Raw genomic sequence first — 27479 nt, 5'->3', positions numbered from 1 at the left:
GGAGAGCAGGTGTGCCGGTGATGGCCAAGCCTGGTGCTGTGGTCCTGTGTGTGTGTGGAATGTGTGATTCCACCACATTCCACACACACACAGGACCACGGACCATGACAGTCTTGATGTGAGCTTCTACTCAGGGTTTTTTCTTCCAGTTCAGAGCAGAAATATTTTTGTTAAGATACTGGAGGTTGTTTTCCCCCCACAATTTTAATTATAAGCTAGATATATTTCTACTAATGAAATTCGTTTGCTAACAGCAACAGGGATGAGTCAGTGAGTCAGCTGGGCTTGTGAATCATGATTCACGAGTCAGTAAAGTGATTCTCGAGTATTGAACGATTCGTTCATGATTCGCACAGCACTACTGAGGTGTTCTTCAGTGAACTGGATTACACGACAGAAGGAACCGAGGCCCCGCTGCACTTTTTCGGGAAGGTAAATGTGTTTTTAAGCTACTCTGTAACTACCAGTGTTGGTCAAGTTACATGAAAAAAGTAATCAGTAACTAATTACTGATTACTTCCCCCAAAAAGTAATCCCGTTACTTTACTGATTGCTTATTTTCAAAAGTAATTAATTACTTAGTTACTTAGTTACTTTTTAAAAACACGATTTACAACCTGAATAGGTGATAAAGCGATAGATCTCTCAGCCCAACTCTACTTTTTCTACATAATCCATCATACAAAATGTAATCAAATGGAAAAGTCTCTTTTTAAAACTTGTTTTATTAGTTTTAATCTTTTAACTTTATGCATCAAGCAAAAATGTAATTATATGCAACATTCACTGACTGGAAGAAATTTGTTTAATATTTAAACCTATTTTCTGCACATTCCAGCACATAAATTTTTTTTTTTTTTTTTGTGTGTGTTTACACTCAGTCTTTCAAATAGATGCAAGTAAAACACAGCAGAAAATAAAGTCAAAGACTCAGCGGTCCTGTTGCTCTATTTTCACCTGTAAAGCAGGAGCAGGGTAGGCGGAGGTTTACCCTAGTGCAGGTGTGCTGCAGCGGTCAGTGGAAGGATATGGCAGCTCTGTGAATTTCCCATTACATCGTTGCGCACTCGGTGCTTGCTTGGAAGTTTAGGGGGTTTTTTTCGCTGTGAAAAGAAGTTTTCTTCCCACGCACAACGGACACTAATGTTTTTGTCACTTTTTATGGAATCAAACTCAAAGTAAGGTCAGTACTTCCACGCTTTAAACGCTGCACGCTCATACTCTTTCCAGTACTCGATATATTATCCATTGTTGATCTGCACACAGCTGTTGTCACAAACGTCGCACGTGCTTACGCCACTGTCATGAGACATTCTCGCAAAAAAAAAAAATCACGGTTTTAGTAACGCAGTAACGCAGCGTTCCTACGGGAAAGTAACGGTAATCTAATTACCGTTTTTGCAATAGTAATCCCTTACTTTACTCGTTACTCGAAAAAAGTAATCAGATTACAGTAACACGTAACGCGTTACTGTAATCTGATTACTCTGTATATAAGTAACAACATTGAAAACTAAGAAATTGATTTGGACAAATTCGGAAAAAAGTGCAGCAGTATTAAACGGGCCGTATGGCCAAAATGCTTTACAAAATGCAAAATAAAGCACAATAACTGTAGGAACTGTGTAAACAGTATTTAACTCTACGTTGCTGTGGGTGTAGTCAGTGCGACTGTGAACACCGTGGCTATGTGAAAAAGATCATTTTTGCCAGTGGCCACCCCGCTGGACACGCCACTGCGAGTGGGTAAGTGCAGGCTAAGAAGATCTGAAATGTAACCTGGAGCCAAACCATGTAGAGCTTTAAAAACAAATAGTAAAACCTTAAAATCAATTCTATATTTAATTGGCAGCCAATGTAGAGATGCCAGTATCGGAGTAATACTCTCTCTCTTTCTGGTACCTGTCAGGAGGCTTGCGGCTGCATTTTGAACAAGTTGCAGGCAGGTCAGACTTGAGTGAGAGATGCCTAAATAGAAAGAGTTACAATAGTCAAGACGTTATGATATGAAAGCATGAAAGCATGGATAACAGTTTCCAGGTCTTTAGATGACAGGATATTTTTGAGTTTAGAAATGCTCCTTAGTTGGGAAAAACTGAATTTATTTGCTTGTCCAGCTTGAGAGTGGAATCAAAAATGAAACCAAGATTTTTTGCATGGGATGTACATTAGCTGATAGTGGGTCCAAACTGTTTCTAATGAGACTAATAGAGTCCTGCTTACCGAAGATTATAATGTCATTTTTTCATGATTTGGAGTGTCTTGGCGACATACATTGCTGGATGTCTCTGATCTTTCTCAAACTGAGAATTTCTGCAGTGTACTATCAGCACCTGGTTTTAGAGAAAGGTAGAACTGTGTATCAAGTGCATAAGAGTGGTAGGAGATCTGGTGTTTGTGAAAAATGGAGCCTAATGGGAGCATGTATAAGGAGATTAAGACAGGGCCCAGAACAGAGCCCTGAGGTGTTCCACAAGTGAGTGTAGCTGGGGAAGAGTATTTGTTACCCAGCATCCCAGAGTATGTTCTGCTCTCCAGGTGAGAGGCAAACCATTTTAGAGCAGATCCTTGAATGCCGACACGTCTTTAGATGATTTAATAGGATTGTGTGGTCGACAATCTCAAATGCTGCGCTCAAGTCTAAAAGAATTAAAACTGTACTTTTTCCAGAGTCAGCAGCTAAAAGCACATCATTGGACACCTTCAGTAGAGCAGACTCTGTGCTGTGGAAGGCTCTGAAACCAGACTGATATTTATCCAGAGTATTATGCATGTCTAAGAATGAGGATAATTGGTGGAGGACAATTTTCTCAAGAACCTTAGACAAGAATGGCAGCTTAGAAATGGGTCTAAAATTGCCAAGAACTGATGGATCCAAACCAGGTTTTTTTAGACGTGGCTGAACAACAGCTTATTAAAACAAGTCAGGAACAGTTCCATTTGAGATAATGCCATTTACAAAAGGAGCAATTGAGTCCATTATGTTGGTACAAGCACAATTGAAACATGCAAGAAGCTCATCAGGATTATTGCAATGAGGAGAACTTTCATCAAAGGTGGCTAAAGGAAATGCAGTGAAGGCAGCTGAGAATTGGGGAGCAGTTTCAGGTGTTATAGGGCATATAAGAGAGGTGGCCTGGGTTTGTTTGGAGGGTGAGTGAGGGGTGGAAATATTAAATAGAAAGAAATTATGATCAGATGGACACACATCAATCACTGCAACGCAGATCACTGAGAACCCAGATGACAAGATGAGGTCAAGAGTGTGGTCCTGCGTGTGTGAAGGGCCGTTGACAGACTGGGTCAGGTTAAATGAGTCCAAGATTTGTACAAATTCCCTAACCAAAGGTTTAGAGGGGCAACACATACGGATATTGAAGTTGCCAAGGATTAGAAGCCTATCAGTGGTTGGCAATGGCACAGATAGAAAATCAGAGAATTCCTTGATGAAGTCGTTGTTAAGGTAAGGAGGCCTATAAACTAGAGCACAGAGTACAGGAGAGGACAGATCCAGCATAAACAGTTGCAGTTCAAAACTAGTGTATTTGCATAAAGAAAGGTAGCATCTTGTTCAGCGTGTGCCTAAAACTGATGAGACTGCAGTTTACACATGATTGGCTGCAGCCTGAATAAAGCAGCCATGCCTGTGGAAGCAAAACATTCTGCAATTTTGCCAGAGATATGCGTGTGTCAATATTAATTTTGGGCTATATCCATCAAAAGTTGGGACATGCAGGTGGAGTGCACATGCTGTCAAAACTAATACAAAAATACTGGATAGTGAATGTAAATTCGGCTGCCAGCAAAATCATCTCCTGTTGTACCATGTGTAGATGCAACAGAGGAAAGTTTGTTGAACAAAAGATCTGCAGAAAGAGTGTATTGATAGCCATGGCTCCATTCTCAAATGTTGGAGTGGACTATAAGTGTTAAAAGAGGACGAGGTCTCCTTAGAAGGTATGGAGTTTTTTACTTGTTTGACCAGTCGAGCAGTATATCTGGAAATTGCATTTATACCCTTAATACAGAATCCTGAGTAAATGCTGTTCCGAGGTTTATCTGTGGATGAGGCCCAGTTTTGACCATCAGATCTGATAATACTACAAATTTTGTTGGTGCAATTCAAGAGTTGAAAGAGAGGTTGACTGAGCTGAACCATGCCAAAATTCTAAATGCTTTTGTTCAGGATGGCATCAAATGGAACTTTAATGCGCCTCTGCCTTTGTGTCGTTGCCCTTATGATTAGTATTTGATCCAAGTGATCTTCGTGTCAGGAAAAGGAAACTGGTACAGTACCTGTCAGAGTTGTTCTGTTAGAGATGGCTTTCTGAGTACCTACTTCTGATGCAAGAAAGACAAAAATGGATGAGGACTAAAGGATGTCTTATACCTGGAGATAATATCTTGATTGCAGACACTCCAAGAGGATCATGGATGATGGCGAAGGTCTTAAGTGTTGCGAAAGGTTTGGTGTGTTCTGTGAGACTACAAACAAAGTGTTTTGGAAAGGCCAGCGGCAAAACTTCTAACTTAAAAACATGATCCAAAACTTAAAATAAATAAATAAATAATAATAACAAAGGTCAATCACGTGGACCAATATGGCAAAGCCATAACATTCCACTTGGTAAAATAAATCTAATGGGCATCCTTCTTGGCCTTCAGACAATAATTCTGAATCCTCAATTTAAAAAAACTAGGATGCGAGCTTGTTTCCGGCTCGTAACCAGCGCGCTCTGCCATCAAAGGATGAGCTTTGATCAATGTAGTCATGTGACTGATGCAAGCCAGGTCCTTTTATTTAGCATATTTGTGATTAATAGTTAAATGTTTTTGTTCCAAACCTTTAAAAAGAAATTGCATCCAAAAAAGGGAACTTGGGGCACCCATCAGGAAAGGGGCAGGTGCTCAAGCCCTCCTCCCTAAAAACATGACGACAGAAGAGCTGAGATGATGATAATAATAATGGATTGCATTTATATAGCGCTTTTCTAGGCACCCAAAGTGCTTTACAATTCCACTATTCATTCATTCTCACACAATGGTGGAGGCAGCTACAGTTGTAACCACAGCTGCCCTGGGACAGACTGGCAGAAGCGAGGCTGCCATATCGCGCCATCACCAGTAGGCAGTAGGTGAAGTGTCTTGCCCAAGGACACAACAACCAGGACAGAGAGTAGGGGGATCGAACCGGCAACCTTTCAGTTACAGATGAGCTTCCCAACCCCCTGCACCAGAAGACTGAGATTTATTTATTTATCAGAAGAAGAGATTTATTCTAAAAACTGTTAAAGCTAGAAGCTACATCATGTCGGGTTTTATTTTCCGTTAATTCAAAAAGAAATATTTAAAGATATTAATCAAAACAAAAGAAAGGAAATGTTTAGCTGCTGATTTCATTCATCAGGGTTTCTCAGCACAGGAAGAAGAAACTTTTTGTCTTGTCACCAGGTCATGTCAGGGACAGATGCATGATGTTTGATTCAGAAATTTTCCTCACACTGAACCTGCTGCTTGTTTTTCTCCTGTTCTTCATATTTCAACCAGAAGAACGGGAAAAACTAATTGGTAACATAATTGCTGAGAAATAGGTTTCCTGTAACATAATGGGTTTTTTTTTTTTTTTTTTTTTTACTATTTCATTAATCTGAGTAGGAATCATCATCCCTGAAGTCAATTGACAAGAGTTGGTGCTGAAAATAGAGCCATCATTCTAGTCTTCACAGAAACCCCTGTGGCCCTGTATTGGATAAAACGAGGAATGTGGATGGATCTTTAGGCAGCTTCTTATTAGCAATCTGTTGCCATAAACACGTTCCCATTGCTTTAGCTGAACCTACAAAAAGTGTCAAAGAAAACACAGACAGAAAATATTTTTTGTTCACCAAGAAGTTGATTACCAATGAGCTACTAGTCAAAAACCTATCCAAACAAGCTGTTCAGTGTGTTATTAAAAAATTAAGACAACTAGAGAAAAAAAGACCCCCCCCAAAAAAAATCAGCCATCAATTTAAATTTTGTTTGGTACTTTGAGACACTAAAATTTCTTTTTTTATTATTAATATTACCAGGTTATTACCAGGAGAAGCTCACAAAACTTTCTGCTACACCTCAGTTTCTCCTTAAAATAAATAAAAGCTTTCATTTCATGGTACATCAGAAAAACAGACAAAAAAAAGAAAGGCATTGCACATGATGTAGAACCTTACATAAGTTATATTATTTAGCTTTTCTGCAAAAAAAGTTAGATAAGAGGCTATCGAGAGATCAGGGAGAGAAACATGTCAGTGTAAAACTACATGGTTCTTTACTTTCATATAACACTTTAAACACTCTACCTTTGGTAAACTGGACTGACTTAAACGATTATGAAAACTTGTTACCTAAAAAAAAACCCTCACTTAAAGAGGATTGTTACACATACTTCGTTTGCTTGAGAGGGAAAGAGTCACACAGAGTTCATATTTTAGACCAAGATGAAAACAACAAGTCTGTTTTGAAGCATTTCATATACTTTCCTATACAACCTTTATGAACCCTAAACCATGCCAAATGTCATTCAGTTATAGTTGATCAATGGATCCTGAATTATCAGGCACATTAATGATTCTCTATGAGCCACAGAACATCATCTACACTCAGATCATCACATACACTGTTTGTGTTGTCATGTCAGGGCGTGAGACCTGAAATCTGAATGACTGACATCTAAAGTCATCTGAGGACTAATAGCTGATCAGCATCTTTCAGGATTGGTATAAACCCTCATTTAATTTTATTTATACAAAAAATAAGTGAAATAACACAAACAACAACTGTAATAATTGTATTAACAACAATAAGAACGAAAGTGTCACGGTTCTGGGTCCATTGGACCCAGCAATTGAGTTTATTATGTTTTGGTTTACTTTTGCATCATGGATTATTCATTATGTTTCTCTGGTACTTTGTGTTTCAGTTATCTTGGTGTTTTGGATTGTTTTCTCATTCTCTTGTTGTGATGATGATGTTTATTAGAGTTTCATGTTTCTGTTTATCCATGTTTTAGGAATTGTGGTTTCATATATTATTTTCTGTCCGTGTCTTTTAGTAGTGTTTCATGTTTCCTGTTTTATTGTGAAAGTCTTTGTCTTAGGTTAGCGTGTGCAGCTTTGTTCCCCCTGTCTCGTTAGCCCTGATCTCTCCCAACTGTGTCTCCCTCCTGTTGCCCATTCCCTCATTACTACCCTGTGTATATAAGCCCTGTGTTTTCCCATGCTCGGTGTCGTGTCGTACCATCAGATTGTGCCTGTGTGTTTCTGTTCTCCGTATTCAGTGTTCACGTCATGTTTTATTTTCGTACCAACAATAAAGCTGAGGTTTTTGAGTTTCAAGTTAGTGTCTGAGTCCTGCGTTTGGATCCTCTCCGCCTGCCTGCACACAGAGCCCTGACAGAACGACGCGACCAGTAATGGATCCAGCGGACTCACGCTTCGCCTCTGAGGGAGAGAATCTCGCGCTCCTTTGGGATTACTGTTGGAGGGTAGTCCACGCCGCGAGCCCTTAAAAGAGGCAGCTGGAGGTAGTATTTTTTGATAATTTTTTGTCGTCCACTGCCTCCACTGTCAGTTTTCTAAATATAAATGGACTTAAACAAATAATAACAGCTTTAAGAGTGAGGCTAAGTTTTGAACCGTTTGGCATGGGTGGCCCAGGGAAAGAGGATTCAGTAGTTCTCCTGGAGGCCCTCGCCACTTGGTACTCTCAACGACAGCAGCATTTTTTGCCAAGGTTTATCGCCAAATCGTTTGATCCGTCCTTGAAGAAGAAATGCAACCCTCGCCGTCATCACCCAACCACACTTCCATTCTCTCCTGTAGTACGGGCTGGTGCAGTTTTCATTTCCACACCTTCAGCTCAGTTAGCTGGTCAGCAGCCCCCCCTCAGCTCAGTCTCCAGTGTCCCCTGGTCAGCAGCCCCCCCTCAGCTCAGTCTCCAGTGTCCCCTGGTCAGCAGCCCCCCCTCAGCTCAGTCTCCAGTGTCCCCTGGTCAGCAGCCCCCCCTCAGCTCAGTCTCCAGTGTCCCCTGGTCAGCAGCCCCCCCTCAGCTCAGTCTCCAGTGTCCCCTGGTCAGCAGCCCCCCCTCAGCTCAGTCTCCAGCGTCCCCTGCTCAGTAGCCACCCGTAGCCCTGTCACCTACTCCACCACCGTTTTCATCTCAAATTCAGTCACCCGTAGCTCAGTCTTCACCCCCGCTACCCATAGCTCAGGCTCTACCACAATCAGACTTTCTCCAAACCTTGTTACAGTCCATAGCCCAGTCAGTAGCGCAGTTAGTGGAGGAATCATCAGTGTTGTCATCTGCTCAGTCAGCCACTCATCTTCACCCTCAGCCAGGGGTCCCAATTGCCTCTGGTCCTGCATCTGGCCCGAGGAGCCCGTCCAGCTGCAAGCCAGCAGTCTTAAATAAGTCTTAAATAATCAGGCCCCATTTTATCTTAATGACCTTGTAGTACCATATCACCCTATTAGAGCACGTCGCTCTCGCTCTGCAGGCCTACTTGTTGTTCCTAGAGTATTTAAAAGTAGAATGGGAGGGAGAGCCTTCAGTTTTCAGGCCCCTCTTCTGTGGAACCAGCTTCCAGTTTGGATTCGGGAGACAGACACTATCTCTACTTTTAAGATTAGGCTTAAAACTTTCCTTTTTGCTAAAGCATATAGTTAGGGCTGGACCAGGTGACCCTGAATCCTCCCTTAGTTATGCTGCAATAGATGTAGGCTGCCGGGGGGTTTCCCATGATGCATTGAGTTTTTCCTTTCCAGTCACCTTTCTCACTCACTATGTATTAATAGACCTCTCTGCATTGAATCATATCTGTTATTAACCTCTGTCTCTCTTCCACTGCATGTCTTTATCCTGTCTTGCTTCTCTCACCCCAACCGGTCGCAGCAGATGGCCGCCCCTCCCTGAGCCTGATTCTGCCGGAGGTTTCTTCCTGTTAAAAGGGAGTTTTTCCTTCCCACTGTCGCCAAAGTGTTTGCTCATAGGGGGTCATATGATTGTTGGGTTTTTCTCTGTGTCTATGAAGCGCCTTGAGGCGACTTTTGTTGTGATTTGGCGCTATATAAATAAAATTGAATTGAATCCACGCCTGGTCCGGCCTCCGTGCCTTCATCCACGCCTGGTCCGGCCTCCGTGCCTTCATCCACGCCTGGTCCGGCCTCCGTGCCTTCATCCACGCCTGGTCCGGCCTCCGTGCCTTCATCCACGCCTGGTCCGGCCTCCGTGCCTTCATCCACGCCTGGTCCGGCCTCCGTGCCTTCATCCACGCCTGGTCCGGCCTCCGTGCCTTCATCCGTCCGGCAGTTGCCACACTGCCGTCAGAGCCATCTCGACCTGTTCCGCTTCGCCTCTGCCGGCCGTTTTCCAGGCCTCTAAGTTGGCATCATGGCCTTCGGGGACTGCCTCCGGAAAGAGTTCGTCACCGCCACTGCCTTCCATGTGGTTGGCCTCCTAATTGGGTTTGCCTGCGTCGCTGCCGTTGCCGTGTGCACGGCCAGCCTCCAGAACTGTCTTCGTCCTTGTGTTGTCGACCCCCGGGTCGACCCCCTGAACTTTTCATGGACTCTTGGTGAGCTCTAGTTTCATTTTTGATGTGTTTTCCTGCACTTTTTGACTCTTATGCACCTTTTTTGTTTGGTTTCTTTTGTTTGGTTTACCATCAGATTGTGCCTGTGTGCTTCTATTCTCCGTATTCAGTGTTCACGTCATGTTTTGTTTTCATACCAGCAATAAAGTTGAGGTTTTTGAGTTTCAAGTTAGTGTCTGAGTCCTGCGTTTGGATCCTCCTCGCCGCCGGCCCGCACACAGAGCCCTGACAAAAAGAAGCTTCTAGAACACTCAGTCAAACATAAACCTCCAACAGATCCAGCCATTTGGTTCCTCCTGGCTGACCTGCAGGTAAGAAACAGATGTGGGGTATAAGCTGTCAGGTAGATGAGTGAAATAAGTAAAAATTATTAATGTAGCACTTTTAAAGACAAGAATCTATTACAAAGTGATTTAACATTGATATTAAAAACAGTGCACAGAAACACAATGCACAAGATTACCAAAATGTTTGTTAGCTCATCAGAAATGTTCTGTAATTTTTTATTTTTTGTCTGGGAGTGTCATCTACTGGTTGTAACTTAATCTCGGCTCCATCCAGAAAAGCCCAATGCCTAGGTGGAGTTACCAAGCTGGATATTACACTACCAGGATCACAACAAAGATTCTGGTAAGGAAAGGTGTGACCACAGCAGAGAGCAACCAGCGTGTTGCTGTGGACTTAAATAAGGCATGTGTGAAAATTGTACTCTCCAAATTCCACCAATATTAAGTGTCCTACCAGAGGGGTGAGGACACTGGACCATGTAAATACATCAAGCAGTCCTACAGACTGACACTCCTCCATGACCTAGGACAATCTGACAAAACAAGCCCCTGCAAGCATCCTGGTCATGGTTACAGACCTAGAGCACTCACAGGAAGCGCTACATGGAGATGGTCTTCGTGGACTACAGCTCAGCATTTAACACCATAATCCCAGACATTTTTACCATGAAGCTGGACCACCTTCAACCTGATCCTTGATTAAATATTTCCTCATCAACTGGCCCCAAACACTCCAATAGTCGGGCACCCATATCTCTGCCAATCTCATCTGGGCCCACAACACCAACGTGCTGGAAAAGAAGGCCCAGTAGCAGCTGCAGTTCCTCCGTGTCCTGAGAAAGAATAAACCAGACCAGATGCTGCAGCTGGTCTTCTACTATGCCTCAGTGGAGAGCATGCTCTTCTACTGCTTTGGTATTTGGGATGCAGGGGCTACAACTGAGAACAGAAAGGCTGCGCAGAGGGCAATTAACCACACCCAAAAAGCATTGGCTGCCTTCTGCCTCCCATGGAGGCCATCGTCTCTTACTCCTTTCTCATGGAAAAGAAGGCCATCACCAATGACCCCTTGCACCCCGCCTAGCACCCGTTTGACCCATGCTCTCTGGTCGGTGCATAAGTTGAGTCACTTTCCACACCTCCAGAGTCCAAAACGCCTTCTTTCCATTCGGACTCTCAACAAGTACTGTCCCTGCTGGTGACTTCTTGTAACAATTGGATGAACCTAGAATCTTAGCTCACGATGACGTCTTCATTTTCATCTGGCCAATCACATGCAAAGATTAGGATCACAACATTGTGTGAAAGAAAGGAGGGCAGAGACTGTGAAGACAGCGACTGTGGTGATACAGGCCAGGTACACAGAGCGACACAGAGAGAAGGATGTGGAATTAAGTGCAGATGTATTGGGAAAAGTGATAAAAATATCAGAAAAGAAACTGGCTGCATTTAAATGATACTGGAGACAGCAAAGCTGAGCGCTGAATTTTTAAAATTGTAATAGGTTAAAACAAATTCAAAAAATACTCCTAAGCGTTGCTCATATCTACCTGTAGCTGGAGGAGAGGTGTTATTCATTGGCCCTGGAAGAGTGTCCTGTTTTGAGTCAGGTATCTGTGCTGCACCATCCACTGTGTTGAATAAACCACAGCCTGCTGCAAGTCATATCAAAAGAACAACATTTATTCCAAAACAAATGACCCCTGACAAACAAACGTTTTGATGAGGAGCTGGCTGACATCACTGGCAGTGACTTTCAGACATTTTTTCCATCGTAGAGAAAAACAGATTTCAGATTGTCTTTGTCCAGGCTTTAAACCCCATGTGTGTTCTTCTGAGCAGCAGTAAATGCACAAAAATAAGGCTTTCATGAAAACACTAATTCAAACACTTCTTACCAACACAGATCATTCACAGCTGGGCTAAAATAGAAGGCTCCCAGTGATACTGAATGAAGAGCCATTAAAGAGCAATAAGGCAGCAGAGCTAAAAGAGCCAAAGATCTCACAAACACTGAACACTTCTCACTCACTTGGAGAACCAACTTTCAGGTTGATGATGTTGATGACCTTTATAGGTTTTCCAGCTCTCTTGATGACACGGCACTCGTATGTTCCAGCATCATCTTGTCTCACATTCTTCAGAATCAAAGACACGTCTCCATCAGCTATCTGTCTGTCCTTCAGATCCACCTGGTTCTCAAAAGATGGATGCTGGTAATCTGGAACAAGTCGTCCATGCTGATATAAAAGGACAAGTTCTTCATCTTCCAGGTCAGTTCTGCTCCATTCTACAACTATGACGATGTGGGCTTGAGCTTGACATGTCAGAGTGACGTCCTGTCCAGACTCAGCTGTGATGATTTTGTGATCTGAAAAAGAGGAAACAACACAGCGCAGCGAGGTTAAAGGTCAAAGTAACACTGTTCACTTCTACAGCAGTCAGAGTGATGATCAGACAGCACTAAACTGTACTTACACACAGAGAATTTTCAATAATATCACTTATCACAAAATTAATGTGTGCAGGCTCATGTTGCCTGCACACACACAGACAAACGGAATGAATATGAAATAATCCTACTCAATTTCTTTGTCTTTATCTATCATTGAAATGGTATTTATCTCCTGACAGGTAAAACTCACCTGCAGAGGTAAACATGCAGAGGCTGAATAACAACAAAGCTGAGCAGAGTGATGCAGTCACAGCAGACATTTCCTCTAGCACAGATGGTCTTAGTTTGTTCTAAATGTCTGTATTTTCAGTGAATAACAGAACGTGAGTTTACGTGGGAGAAACGTTTCGTCACTCATCCAAGTGACTTCTTCAGTCTCAGCTGACTGCAGGTTTCCCCAAATCTTATAAACAGTACATTTGCATAATGACTGAAACCAGCCCACTGAATCAACAATGGGCTGGGAGGTCAGTTCCTTGATCATAATTATGCAAAGCTTTCATGACCATTGATCAACAACCACTAACCAAAACCCACTGATCGAAGACCACCATCATTTCCATCAGTAATGGGGAACATCTAAAAGCTGACGTGTACCGTAAACCTACGCATACGGATCAGTATCTAAGGTTTGACTCTCATCATCCACTGGAGCACAAACTGGATGTCATCAGGATCAGGACGCTACAATACAGAGCGAAAACCATCCCCACTGACACAGCGGCCAGGGAGGCAGAAGAACAGCACATCAAGAAGGCTCAGGGCCTTCTTGATGTGCTGTTGGCTATCCGATTGGCCTCCCTGCTGCTGCGGAGCCTGGGACGCTCTGCTTGCCTCCACCCCGGGGGGAAGGGTAACAACTCTTGGGTCTGGGTTCTGTTTCCCCCTACTGTGGGCGAGGGTACCTGGACCCGGGGTGTAGAGTATGTTTGGGGAGTGTGATTGTGTTTACATGTCCATTTATGTCAGTCCTTACGTTGGGTGAGTGCTGAGTGTTTATATATGTGTGCATGAGGGTGGGAACGCATGTTTGTTTCTGTGTGTGCCTGTTTGTCTGTGTCTATATGTCAGGTCGGGTCTTAGACTCCACCTCTCTGGGAACTCCCAGGCCCTCCAAGGCCTATCTCCCCTCACCACACTCCCTGCCGGTGACTGATGCTCTCAGGGGTCGGTGCATTGGTGGTTCTTGGTGTCCGGGGCTGGGCACTCAGGTATGTACCGGCTCACTCCCGGTGGCTACCTGGCGGGGCCTGGCGCCTGTTGCTCGGTCAGGCCTCCTCCGGGGTGCGGGGGGCCCTCGGGCCTCGTCTGGGGATCCTCGGCCCTTCCCATGAGGGTGGCACGGATGCCCCTCCGGTGGGCCTCCTTGGGCTCTCGTGTTCCAGGGCCTCTGGATGTCTGGGGCCTGGATCTCCTCCATGCCTGCTTCATGCCCTGGGGGACGGGGCTATGGCTCGCTACATCCTCTTGCAGACCATTACATGTGGAAACCATTTGAATACAAGCGCGCTGATCCACACAGGTATGCACACGGATGTTCACTGCTCGTAGACTTAAATTACACCTTTCTTGGCTGCTACTTCAAAGCACACATTGTGCGCTGTCTGTCCTGCGTGCTGCACAACAACACTGAATATTTAGTATTTACTGCTGTTTACACTTAGCTAGATTAATGCGATGGTGTTGTGTTTAGTATGTTGCTTTGGTTTTTTTTGCTTGTTTTCTATTCTTTCTCTTTCAACAGGTGATCCAGGAGATTTTATTTTATTTTTTTTCCCCCTTTCTCACTGTCCCTCTCCCCTTCTGTTTTTCTTTTCCTTCCTCTTTCTTTCTCCCTTTCCTATCCCTCACTCATGTCTGTCCCATCTGTAACAACTGAAAATAAAATAAAATAAATAATTAAAAACAAAGGCCGATCAAATGGACCAATACGGCAATGCCATGATGATCCATTTGGCAAAGTAAATCCATTGGGTATCCTTGTTGGTCTTCAGACAACAATTCTGATGGCTAAAGAACCAAATGGGACAGGGGAAAAAAATAATAATAATAATTTTCCCTTTCCAGTTCACAATCAATCCCACCCCTAGGTCAAAAAATATGTATAGGACAATTGGCCTAATCTAATATTTTGTATGAACCTGTCCAGCTGTCCATTTAGTTGAATGTAGGATTAACTCATAAGTCTTGCTAAAGTACCTTGTGTTCTGATTCATCGCAGCAGCAACAGCAGCAGTTTGGTTGGATGATGTTAGCAACTGCAGAAAGTGTCTTGCTGACCGAATAATTTCATCCTGCATAATCTGCATTATTTATTTGCAGTGTTCGTCTATCTATCAATATCTGCGGAGTATTTTTTTTTTTAACGAGTATCCTATTTTCTAAAGCACAGCATGTAAATGGTAGCTCAGTTAGCAGGATGCTAGCATGTAGCGCTTAGTGAGACACGCCTCAGACGAGTTGAGCAAAGACCCCGTCTGTGTACTTTATACGTGAGCAACGGATTTAAATAAAATTAAGGTTTCAAAAGACAAACTTGAAGATGAAAAACAATATACTCACCGGAGAGCTGCCAGGGTTTGCCGCTGCCATTTTGGCGCTCCTAAATTCAAAACTGCCTCTGCAGACAGGCATGGGAGGCGTGGAAATTGTCATTGAGTTAGTCAAACGTTTTCCTTAGTTCGAGTAGATGATAAGATAAAATAAAAATAACTGGGATTTTAAATAGGACTAGGCGTTCTGTAATGATCTCTATTTAGGAGAAAAACTTAATCACTCACCTTTAAACAGGTGTCTTTTAGGAGACACATTGCTGGCTAACGGTGTCATGTGATCAAACAGCGTAATTTAATTGGCTGAGAGCCACTCGACTCGATCTGGTGCTGATTGCTCTGGCTTGGGTCATTAAAGTTCATCACTTTTGCAGGTGAATTTTTTGCAGGTGAATTTTTTGCAGGTGAATTTTTTGCAGGTGAATTTGGAGGATAAAAATTCAGTGTCATAAATTCAATGTCTAAAAATACTTGAATTCTGATGATACTATATTTCTTCCATACATTTGCAGTTTGGACGCACAGGTGTGAACATCTCCTGCAGCAGGGGGAGGACTATCCTCCGCCCGTAATGCTGTAAATAATGGTCGACAAAGTTATGTGACATTAGTGATGTTTGTACTAACTTGGTTTAAAAGTCTTTACTTTAAAATATATGCTGTTCAGTAGTCGACCTTAATCTTACAGAGAATGTGATAATTTTATTGATAATTAAAGTCAGTCATATATCCACAAACACAACAAGATGAAAGTCAGTGATGCTGCTCGGTTTGCAGTCCTGAATATCACGGCACAAGCAGGATCCACTACACTGTTAATGTTAGCTGTGTTATATTGCTGCCTCTGTTCGGTGGTGTCGAGCCAAAGGGACTTTAACGTGTGTTTGAACGAGCTGACAGTTCACTCGTTAAGCTGAAAGAAGATGCTTTAACCCTTTAAGACCTACCATAGAACCAAGTCCGCCAGAGCTTATATTATATTTTAACATGCTGTGGAGCCATTTTTGGGAGCATTTCAAGTTGCTATACATCAATACAACCATTATAGCCCAAACTTTAATAATATGTCTGCATTAGGTGCATAGTAATTACATAAATTGCAAAAAAAGTGCAATAAACTACAAAAAAATTGAAAATCGTTTTTGTTTTTTTAACATATATTTCTAGTTAGAGAAATTTAAGAGGCTTATCCCTCAAAACTGTAAATACAAAAAAGTTGCACAAACTAGTTTCCCACCACAGGAAATTTATTTTAAGTGTCCTCATAGTTTTATTTTTGAAATACACCAATTTTTATATACTGCAGGAAAAACGAAAATAAATATTATAGTGCAAATTTGCAAAATAACAGCATATGCATCAAAATAAACTATTTCCAGCAGTGCAATATGAGTCCTAAGCATCCCAGAAACGACACAGAAAGTCATGAAGTCAAACATAACTTTTAAAAACACAAGTATAAGCTCATGATGCCACGATGGTTAAAAAAAAAAACTACATTTCCGCAAAATGACATCACTTCCGGTTTCGGGCAGGTCATGCGGTCATGTGATAGTTCACGCTGATGGACGTAGGAAGTGTTACAAACAGCTGATTGGATCGGCAAAGCGTGTTTCTGGAATATCATGTTTTTGTTGCTGCAAGTGCTTTTTATGCAGTTTTTGCAAAGCTATATGTGGAAGGAAACTGTGACCTAGGACAAGCTGATGGCATAAGATGTAAGTACAACTCCTCCAGTTTCATATGCAAAAAAAATTATTGCGCTAGCTTACGTGGTTGCAGAGCTACCGGGATTTAAAAATAGTTACGCAAAACAGAGCGTGCCCGCTCCGATCGGCTGTAAAGGGTCACACATGTGTCCGCTATACCATCTGAAAACTCTTCTTGTTTTGTAGTAACACAAACACTAAATCCTGCTTCTCTTGTGCTGTTTTGTAGCAGTGTATACACCTGAGACTGTCACCTGTCTGTCTGTCCTGCACTCTCTCTCTGTTTCTTTCTCTCTGATTGTGGAATAAAAGTATGAACATGTGTTTATAAGTTACACTTGTGTTTGAATCCTGCAGCTTATCACACATTTGATTTCCATGTGTGACAACTGCAAGTGTCCAGAGTGAGGACAGACTGATGGACCCACTGCTGCACATCATCTGTGAGGCTTTGCACCCCTGATGATCCACCAGGACAAACTCAGCAGTGTGTGAGGAAGAGGAGGAGGAAGAGCCAGCAGCAGCTGACAGATGGAGAGAATAGACAGACTGTTCCCTGTTTGTGAAGGACTGCTAGAAAAGTTTAAAATAACTAATTGTCTGTCCTGAATCAGTCTTATTAGGTAATGTTAAAATAATTGTATTATTTAAGCGTTTTCAGTGTGGGAGAAAGTACTTAGGGCCTTCAGGTTACACACTATGAAAGGCAGCAACAAGTTTAATGTTCAGAAACCTAAAGTATGTATCAGCAGCAAAATGGAGCTAAAAATAAATGTTTGTTTCAGTTCTATGAAGCTTGAGTATTTTGGATAAGTAGCACTGCTGTGTTTGTTGCATCATATTGCTGTAATTGTTTATATGCTTTATATATTCTGAAGTAAGTTGATCTATAATGTTACATTGTTGGCCCTGCGACAGACTGGCGACCTGTCCAGGGTGTACCCTGCCTCTCGCCCTATGACAGCTGGGATAGGCTCCAGCGCCCCCTGTCACTACCCGATCCGTACCGGAAACCCGATCGGTACCCCGCATGCGCGAAAGGTTTCTACTTCCGGTCGTAGCGTTTTACGATAGTTATGGGTCAGAGTAAGAGTTAAGATGTTAAGAATAACAAGTATATCTTAAAATGTTTGCAATAATGAAGCATTTCAGTACAATGTAGACAAAAACGAAAAATAAAAAGAAAGTTACGGATCAGGACTCTCCGATCCTTACTGCGCATGTGTAAAGTCTGACCGTACAAATCGGGTCTACCCGATCCGTACCGCGCATGTGCAGATGTTTTCTTCTTCTTCTGTTCGTTTAATGGCAGTTTACTCCCCAGTGTACGAGGATACCGCCACCTGCTGACCGAGCGAATAAACCCTATTATAAACTGAATTATCGTCATTACAAACGTGTGTTAAATCTGATTTAGCGATAGTCGAGTGTGTTTATGCTTGTCTGTGAGGAGAGGATTGTTGGAATAGTGATGATGATGTCCGCCATCACTGTCAATTGTCAGTAAACACTTAATCTGGCTGATGAATCTACACGTGAGATATTACAAAGTCTGCATTATTAACTCTGTAATTAGGCGCCATTCTTCTTATTTTACGGCGCTGTTGTTCAATCGGGGGACGCTCTCTGTTGAGGAGAAAAGCATGAATTTCTTTGCATACGGATTATCCATTGTTTAAATGTCCCGGGCAGTCGAAAAGGAGGCAGAGCTGTTGAGAAATGCTAGGAGCTAACTGGGCGCTAACCGTATCAATCAAATATATTGAATGCCGCAATGTTGGCAAAGAGAGGAAGTGACGTAAGATTTGCGCATGCGGGGTACCGATCGGGTTTCCGGTACGGATCGGGTAGTGACACCCCCCTCGACCCTGAAAAGGATAAGCGGAAGGGGGAGCAGCCAAGATGGCGACCGAGGTAGACGCTCTTCTCCGCGGCTAAGCAGGATTTTGCAGTTTTACTTCCCTTTCAGCCGTCGTTTTTTCTCTGAATCACAAATGAGTTATTCTACTGACTGTTTATTCAGTACACGTATGCGACATTTCTAAGTAACGGCTTCCTGAACCATACTTCAAAGGACTTTTTCGCGACCCAAGCCTCTTTGCAAAGCGATAGCTCAGCTAATAGCAGGAAAGCTCTGTTACCTCAGCGATGTTTTCAGCAACACAGGGAAGCAAAAGGAAGGAAAAAGGAAACACCCATGAAGTTTAAAATTCTAACCAAAGGAGCAACCAAGGAAATGGAGAGAAACACAGGTGTTGCTGGCTCAAAAACCAGCCCCAAGAATGCCGTGACTGCCGAACATGACTACAACCGCAGCAAAAGTCCTGAACTGATGCCACTGCCGGACTCGGATCCCGATACTCCAGCCAGACCAGATGGTAAAAAACACAAAGGTGATATAACTCTTGCTGATGTGCAAAACAACATTGCTACTTTAATTAATGAGCGCTCAGATAATCTGGAGGCTATGATCAGCAAGAATACTGTTAACATCGAGGCCATGAAGAAGTCTATTGACTTCATGTTCTTAGAAGTAGAATCTTTGAAGAATGTCACCAAAACCATTAAAGCTACTTGTGAAAAAAAACAGCAGCAGAATGTCTCAAGTAGAACTGAAGGTCAACGAGGTTGAAAGATACCATCGGAGATGGAATCTCAGGCTCTCAGGTGTCCCTGAGCAAAAGCAAGAAGACATCACCAGGAAAGTACTTGACATCTGCTGCACTGTTGCCGGGGAAACAAGTGCAGGATTCAAAAACAGCATTGATGTAGTTCATCGCCTGGGCCACTACAGCGAAACTCATAAGAAACCAAGGCTGGCTATCATTCGATTTGTGACAAGATCAGCTCGTGACTTGATCTGGAGAAAAGCTAAAAACTGCTCCTTTCTGAAAGAAAACTACATGAGGTTCACTGAAGATCTGTCCTCTGCTGACAGGGCAATTCGAGAGAAGCTTTGGCCTCTTATTGATGCTGCAAGGAAAGAAGGAAAAAGAGCTCACTTTGCCGGGGTCCGTGTGATCATTGAGGGGAAAGAGGTGCACCCAACGCTCACTTCGCCTGAGGATCAAGCTGCACCTGCGATGATGGAGGTTTCATGCCCTCCTTGAGGTATAAAGTTAAAGAGGTCAAAGGGGTTGTTTACAATTTTGAGGTTCAGGATAAAAGTTAATACCAGTTCCATGTTAACTATGGGAAGTAAACTGTTCATTATTTTGTGTTAACGCCGCACTGTCTATATCACTTTGTTCTCTCAATGTCAGGGGTTTAAGAGACACTGTTAAGCGAAAAGCTTTGTTTTTGTTTGCAAATCAACAGAATACTGACTTTGTTTTTATTTTTTCAAGAATCACATTCTGTTATTAAGGATACTGCTTTTTGGAAAACACAGTGGGGCAAGGACCTATGGTTCTCACATGGATCAGAAAGATCGGCAGGAGTTACTACTCTGAAGAACAAATTTAATGGGAATGTTATGCACTCTGAAATGGACTCAGAAGGACACTATGTGTTAATGATTGTCAACATTGATGGTACACTTCTCCTTCTTGCCAACGTGTATGGTTTTAATTCTAAGTCTGATAATGACTTCTTACTGGATGCCCTTGAAACACGCTTTTTGTTCTGGTTATCCAAATACCCGAATCTCCTGTTATTAGTTGGAGGCGATTTTAACATTGCTCCAGATCCTTCACTAGACAGATGGCCACCTAGCTCAAATAACTCTCTGTCCTGTTGTTTAAATACATTCATGCAAAAGTTTCATTTAATAGACATTTGGAGATTTAAAAACCCTAAAGCCAGACTATTTACATGGAGTAACAAATCCAACTCTTCTAAATCCCGTATTGACTTCTGGTTAATTTCTGATTGCTTAAATAGGGATAATGTTATAGCCAATATAATGCCAACTCCACTCACGGATCACAAAGCGGTATCACTTCAGGTCTTTTTCAATACTAATGCTGCCCAAACTTGTAGGAGCTGCTACTGGAAACTTAATAACTCCCTTCTAAAACATGAAAAAGTGCTTGAAGATATTTTGTCATTAATCAAACGTTTCTGGGATAAAGCCCTAACCAGTCATCTCTACTGTCAAAATTGGGAACTCTTTAAATTTGAAGCCGCTAAATATTTAAGAGAGTATGGCTCATCTGCAGCAAAACAGAGGAAAAATGAAGAAATTAATGTAATTACTAGGATATCTGCTCTCACTCAGATCCCACCAGAGAACCTATCTGAAGAAGATAAAACTGACTTAGCTTTGCAACAGAGTAAGTTAAATGATATTTATAAACTGAAAGCAGAGGGAGCCTTTGTGAGATCAAGAAGATGGTTAGAAGAAGGTGAACAACACTCATCCTATTTTTTTAAATTAGAGAAATCTCATTCTAAACTTAGTTCTGTTCGGAGACTTAATATTGACGGTATTATAACTGATGATCCCCGAAAAGTCTCCACCTATTGCTCCAATTTTTATAGAAATTTATACAAGTCAGAGTTTGATGAGAGTGCTGCTCTGAGCTTTATGGAACAAATCCCTGATGTGCGAACAGTTAAAGAAGATCAGATGAGTTTCTGTGATAGGCTGATATCTATTAGTGAAGTGCTACCTGCTATTCGACGTCTTAAACTTAATATATCCCCAGGAACCGATGGCTTAACCTCTGAATTTTACATTACTTTTGCAGATCAACTGGCTCCATTTCTTCTTAATGTATACATTGAAAGTCATTTAAATCAGTCTCTCCCCCCCACTTTATCACAAGGTCTGTTAACCCTAATCCCAAAGCCAAAGAAAGATCCCACTTATATTGACAATTGGAGGCCAATTTGCCTCCTTAATAATGATTATAAGATCCTAGCTCAGATCTTTGCCAAAAGACTGAAAGCTGTTTTGAATGATATTATTGATGAAACTCAGTCTGGCTTTATGGCTAACAGACACATATCCAACAACATCAGACTTGTTTTTGACCCAATTGATTATGCAGATTTGTGTAGGGATGATAGCTTTATCTTATTTGTAGATTTCTGCAAAGCGTTTGACACGATTGAACATGGTTTTATTTTTCAGGCTTTGGACAAATTTGGCTTTGGCCCTTATTTTCAGAATGCAATTAAAACAATGTACAAAAATGTGAATTGCTCCATCAAACTACAAGCAGGTACATCACCTAGGTTTAACTTGAACCGTGGTATCAGGCAAGGCTGCCCCATCTCCCCATACTTATTTCTCATCTGTGCTCAACTCCTCTCTGATTATATTAAACGCAGTCCTCTGAAAGGTATAACAATTGCGGATGAAGAAATATTCATTAGTCAACTTGCTGATGATACCACTCTCTTTTTAAAAGATGCTTCACAGGTGCAGATGGCTATTAACACAATTAATGCCTTTTCTTTAGCTTCAGGACTCCACCTAAACATTGGCAAATGTGAACTGCTTGCCCTTAGAAATTGTACCAGTCTATCTATTGCTGGCATCCCAGTGAAAGAGTCTGTCACTTACCTTGGTATAGTCATTAATAAAAATCAATCCACCAGGTGCTCCCTTAATTTCACTCCAATTTTGGACAAAACACAAAAAAAGCTAAATGCTTGGCTGCAGCGGGATTTATCCATTAAAGGGAGAGTTTTACTCACGAAAGCAGAGGGTTTATCTCGTCTAACTTATGCTGCTTTGTCTCGATGTAAATAAAGAAACCCTGGCAGATATTGACAGACTTATTTATAATTTCATATGGAAGAATAGAATTCATTATATTAAAAGATCAGTTTTATCCAACTCATACCAACATGGTGGAGTAAACTTTCTTGACTTCTCCTCATTAAACAATGTGTTTAAAATAAACTGGATTAAACAATTATTCAGGAACCCAACCTCAATTTGGAACTTTATTCCCAATTATATTTTCTCAAAAATTGGTGGTCTTAACTGTCTTTTGCTTTGTAATTACAATATCGATAAAATCCCTTTAAAACTATCCAACTTTCATAAACAAATGCTTCTTTCCTGGTCATTAATTTATAAACACAATTTTTCTCCACATAGATACTATATTTGGAAAAATAGAGACATTTTATACAAACATAAATCTGTGTTTTTAAGTAATTGGTTTGATAATGGGATTCATCGTGTTGCACAACTTATAAATCCAGCTGGAGGTTTACTCTCTTACTCAGAATTTTTGAATACATATGGTCTTCCTGTTCCACCAAAGGAATATGCCATAGTGTTTGATGCTATCCCTGCTGGGGTCTTAATGCTGTTTAGAAATCTTGTTGTTAGTGATTTGACCCCTTTACCACTGGATCCTGCTGTTACTTATGTCGGTCAGGTGTGTTTCCCTTCTGTAAGGAGGAAAAACAACTGTGAAATATGAACTCTGTTTCAAAAAGACAGAACTTGTGTCCCAACGGTTGTCGCCTACTAGAATAACTTATACCAGGACCTGGAATTGGAGAAGATTTGGACCTTACCGTCGAAATTTCTATTAAATAACAAAGTAAAGGAAATATATTTTAAAGTTATTGATTGTTTTTACCCAACTAGGTCTTTTCTTGTACGTTATAAAAAGGACATTGATGTTAACTGTACATTTTGTAGTTGTGTGAAGGAAGATATTTCTCATTTATTTTGGTCATGCTTATACACGAATCTTTTCTGGCAAGAATTTTGTGTTTTTGTTGTTTCCTTTATTCTTTCTGAGTTCTCTCTTTGTTACGAGAAAATATTGTTTGGTTTCTTTAAGTACCCCATGCACAGGGCAAACGAATTTTATTTGATTAACTTATTGATATTATTGGCCAAATTTCATATACATAAGTCGAAATTTTCTAACGCAAAACCATCCTTTCAGTGCTTTTTAAATGAAACCAAACAATATGTTAAAACCATACAACATTCTCAAAATCAAAAAGGTGTCAAAACCATAAACCTATGTTCCCTGTTCAATATCATGTGATTCTATAATAGACTGTGTCTATTTTGCTTTTTTATACGAACCCCCTGACATTGTGTTTGCCATTTTGTATTTGTATATCTGTATTTTGTGCTTTGTCAATAAAAAAAAAAAAAAAAAAAAAAAAAAAAAAGGATAAGCGGAAGCGAATGGATGGATAGATGGATGGACCCCACGTGGTTACGTTGGTCTGCTTAGTCACGTGACCGCACAGCAACAAATCACAGCAGAGCCGGAAAAGGAGGCGGAGCAAAGTGTGTGTGCAGGAGAGGAGTCGAGCAGAGAGAGCTGCTTTTTTATGAAACGGGAGTAAAGTAGTAAACTTTTGGGATTAATTTCTGCATCGATCTGCACACCCTTGTCTCCTGGATCGTAGCTCAGATCAGCGTGAACCACGTGGGTCTCTGCTCCCTGATCTGTTTCTTAAGACTTCCAGCTTCATCACGGAGTTTCTCTCGGTTTGTGGGCTCATCTAAAGGTAAGCACCGAGCTAAATTTAATGTGGGTTCAGTTTATGTTGAGTTTAGCTCTTTTGAGAAATAATAGATTGCTTGCTATACATTGGAGTTAGACAGACTGTAGAGTTTGTGATTGCTTGCAACGTTAGAATATGGCGGTTGCTATGGGGTAAGAATACATACAGAAAAATAGTCTTTGAATATGAACAAAGGGTGCAGGGCAGGAGAAGAGCCAACCCTCAGGACAGGAAGCCACGGGTACAAGCGTGGGGGAGGGCAATCAGCCTTTAGAATAGGGTCGTGTCCAAATTCATGGGCTGCATTCTCCTGAGGACCCGGCCTTCGCGGTCTACGTGGGCCGGGTCCTCAGAAGATCGGGTAGGCCGGAAGTAAACGGCCGTGAAATTGGACGGTCTAGCCTTCTGATTAGCGTCACCGCTGTCTCGGTGGAGTTTAATAAACTCAGCCGTCTGCTCCTTGCTGTCTAAAATATAACAGGACACTGGAGTAAACTCTCGGCCATCTCACACTTCTGTTTAATCAGTTTTCTGTTTGACGTTTAGTCAGCTGTGTAAAAACCAAGGAGGAACCCACCCGGGGGATTAATAAAGTTTTATTTTATCTAATCTAATAACTTTAATCTCAGCCAAACCGATTTACTCACGAACAAACAAAACACTGAAAAAAGTTTGCCACTACAGGCATAAATCTAGACCCCTAGATAAAACATTATGGGTCATTCCCACAACCCACAGCTTTACTGTGCTCCAGCAAAGTATCCAATAGCAGTGACAACTCCTCCAAAGTAGCAGGTGGGATTTTCCTTTTTTGAGGACGGCTCCTTTTCCCTGTCACTACAGATGGTCTGTTTATGTTTTGATCAAGAGCCTTTTTTTGGGGCAGCTGAAGAGGAGAAGTCTATCTTATGGCCAACCTCTGGCTGTATCTTGGTCATATTACCCAGCAAAACCCAGTATGCAGGTTCATCTGTAACAGTCCTTGTGCCACAGATCAACACTGTTGCTTCTACATTAAACAGAAGAGCAGCGACATGGCTGCAGGTCTCTGCGACTCGGGCCATACAGGTGCAGTGGGCGGCTTCAACCTTCCCTGTGATGCTCACAGTGACCCATGGCTGCAATGCTGGTTCATTCAGTCTTTGAGAGTGCAGTGAAACACACACAGACAAAGTCCTTTTAAATACAAGAACTATGAGCCAAGGCCGACGTAAATGTGTTTTATCTACTTTATCATAAATGTAACAAAGTGTTTAGAAAGTTAGCACATACATGTAATTTTTCATTTCTTTATGTGTCCATCTATAGAACGCTGCATGTTATATTCTAAATCTGCCTGTTCTCTGTCAGAAACCTGCCTGCAGAAAATGAACCTAAAGTATGTAATGCAAGGATGTCATCACTTTAGAGATGGAGAAAGCATAAAGTGACAATTATGAATCACTTAGTATGATCAGGAGATTCTGCAGGTCATTAATCAATGTATAAAACTAAAATAAAATGTATTTTTAGTGACACAGGATACAAACATGGAAGCAAGATGTATAATTAGAATTATTTATAATTAATATGAATAAATTAGTGCAATTTCTTTAACCATAAAGAACAACAATCCTTCAGGACAGTGTCTCATCAATGCACTGAACTCACTATGTTATCCCTCTAACAGTCTCCACATGTTCTCACTGTAATTTCCCCTCATGAATGAATTTATGCTGCACTAATCTGAATGTTTGCAGGGAAATCAAACGCATTTCACTCGCAGTACTCGAGCTGACTTACCTTTGTTTGAATGACGACTTGTACGCGCTGACTCCACAGACAATGTCAGGCTACATATGTAGCGGTTGGTCTTCAGGGTTTCTACTCCACGGGCGTATTTCATACGGGTCCACATTTCCAATGCAGCTATTTTGTGCAAGTACCGCTGCTTCGCCTCTGGACGCAATCGGTCTCTATACAGTTCATTCTCTTTTGAGCTGCTTTTAAGCATCTTTCTTGTAGTCGTCGTTCCAACACCGTGTGTTTGTGTTGATTCGTAGACCCCGAAAATGGCGCTGTGCTCCCTTAATGCATTGCGGCGTGACATCAACTCCAAAGCCCTATAGAGATTGTTTGAACTCATGATTTGTATAAAAGACACCTGTCCACAGCCTCAAACAGTCAGACTCCAAACTCCGCCAAGACCAAAGAGCTTTCGAAGGACACCAGGAAAAGTATTGTAGACCTGCACCAGACTGGGAAGAGTGAATCTACAATAGGCAAGCAGCTTGGTGTGAAAAAATCAACTGTGGGAGCAATCATCAGAAAATGGAAGACATACAAGACCACTGATAATCTCCCACGATCTGGGGCTCCACGCAAGATCTCATCCCGTGGGGTCAAAATGATCATGAGAACGGTGAGCAAAGATCCCAGAACCACACGGGGGGACCTGGTGAATGACCTTCAGAGAGCTGGGACCAAAGTAACAAAGGTCACCATCAGTAACACACTACAACGGCAGGGAATCAAATCCCGCAGTGCCAGACGTGTTCCGCTGCTGAAGCCAGTGCATGTCCAGGCCCGTCTGAAGTTTGCCAGAGAGCACATGGATGATACAGCAGAGGATTGGGAGAATGTTATGTGGTCAGATGAAACCAAAGTAGAACTTTTTGGTATAAACTCAACTCGTCGTGTTTGGAGGACGAAGAATGCTGAGTTGCATCCCAAGAACATCATACCTACTGTGAAGCATGGGGGTGGAAACATCATGCTGTGGGGCTGTTTTTCTGCCAAGGGGACAGGACGACTGATCCGTGTTAAGGACAGAATGAATGGGGCCATGTATCGTGAGATTTTGAGCCAAAACCACCTTCCATCAGTGAGAACTTTGAAGATGAAACGAGGCTGGGTCTTCCAACATGACAATGATCCAAAACACACCGCCCGGGACACAAAGGAGTGGCTCCGTAAGAAGCATTTGAAAGTCCTGGAGTAGCCTAGCCAGTCTCCAGACCTCAACCCCATAGAAAATCTGTGGCGGGAGTTGAAAGTCCGTGTTGCTCGGCGACAGCCCCAAAACATCACTGCTCTCGAGAAGATCTGCATGGAGGAATGGGCCAAAATACCAGCTACTGTGTGTGCAAACCTGGTAAAGACCTATAGTAAACGTTTGACCTCTGTTATTGCCAACAAAGGTTATGTTACAAAGTATTGAGTTGTATTTTTGTTATTGACCAAATACTTATTTTCCACCCTGATTTACGAATAAATTCTTTACAAATCCTACCATGTGAATTCATGGATTTTTTTTTCACATTCTGTCTCTCACAGTTGAAGTGTACATCTCGTGCAAATTACTGACCTCTGTCATCATTTTAGGTGGGGGAACTTGCACAATCGGTGGCTGACTAAATACTTTTTTGCC

The 27479-nt window shown here is 41.9% G+C and overlaps 1 protein-coding gene and 1 long non-coding RNA gene across 2 annotated transcripts in view; one reads left to right on the top strand and one right to left on the bottom strand.

Moving 5' to 3' along the window:
- Window positions 1-8108: 8108 nt before the first annotated feature.
- On the bottom strand, window positions 8109-15005 carry LOC146712994 (uncharacterized). Its single transcript, XR_014917559.1, has 4 exons — window positions 14933-15005; window positions 11948-12211; window positions 11466-11570; window positions 8109-9933 (listed from the first exon to the last, which is right to left on the bottom strand). It is a non-coding gene; the product is annotated as an uncharacterized LOC146712994 (long non-coding RNA).
- An 8735-nt stretch (window positions 15006-23740) lies between these two features.
- Window positions 23741-27479, top strand: part of LOC146712993 (uncharacterized) — a 15456-nt gene continuing 11717 nt past the window's right edge. Inside the window, exon 1 of the mRNA XM_085446098.1 lies at window positions 23741-24073. The gene's annotated coding sequence lies outside the window, so the exon portion shown is untranslated. The remainder of the gene's footprint in view (window positions 24074-27479) is intronic.

The sequence above is a fragment of the Copadichromis virginalis genome, linkage group LG3, assembly GCF_057382275.1.
Source record: "Copadichromis virginalis isolate Kocher_CV1m ecotype Utaka linkage group LG3, C_Virginalis_male_GT1.1, whole genome shotgun sequence".
Lineage (NCBI taxonomy): Eukaryota > Metazoa > Chordata > Actinopteri > Cichliformes > Cichlidae > Copadichromis > Copadichromis virginalis.
The sequence above is the reverse complement of the archived record's forward strand: the minus strand, read 5'-3'. Positions and strand labels throughout refer to the sequence as shown.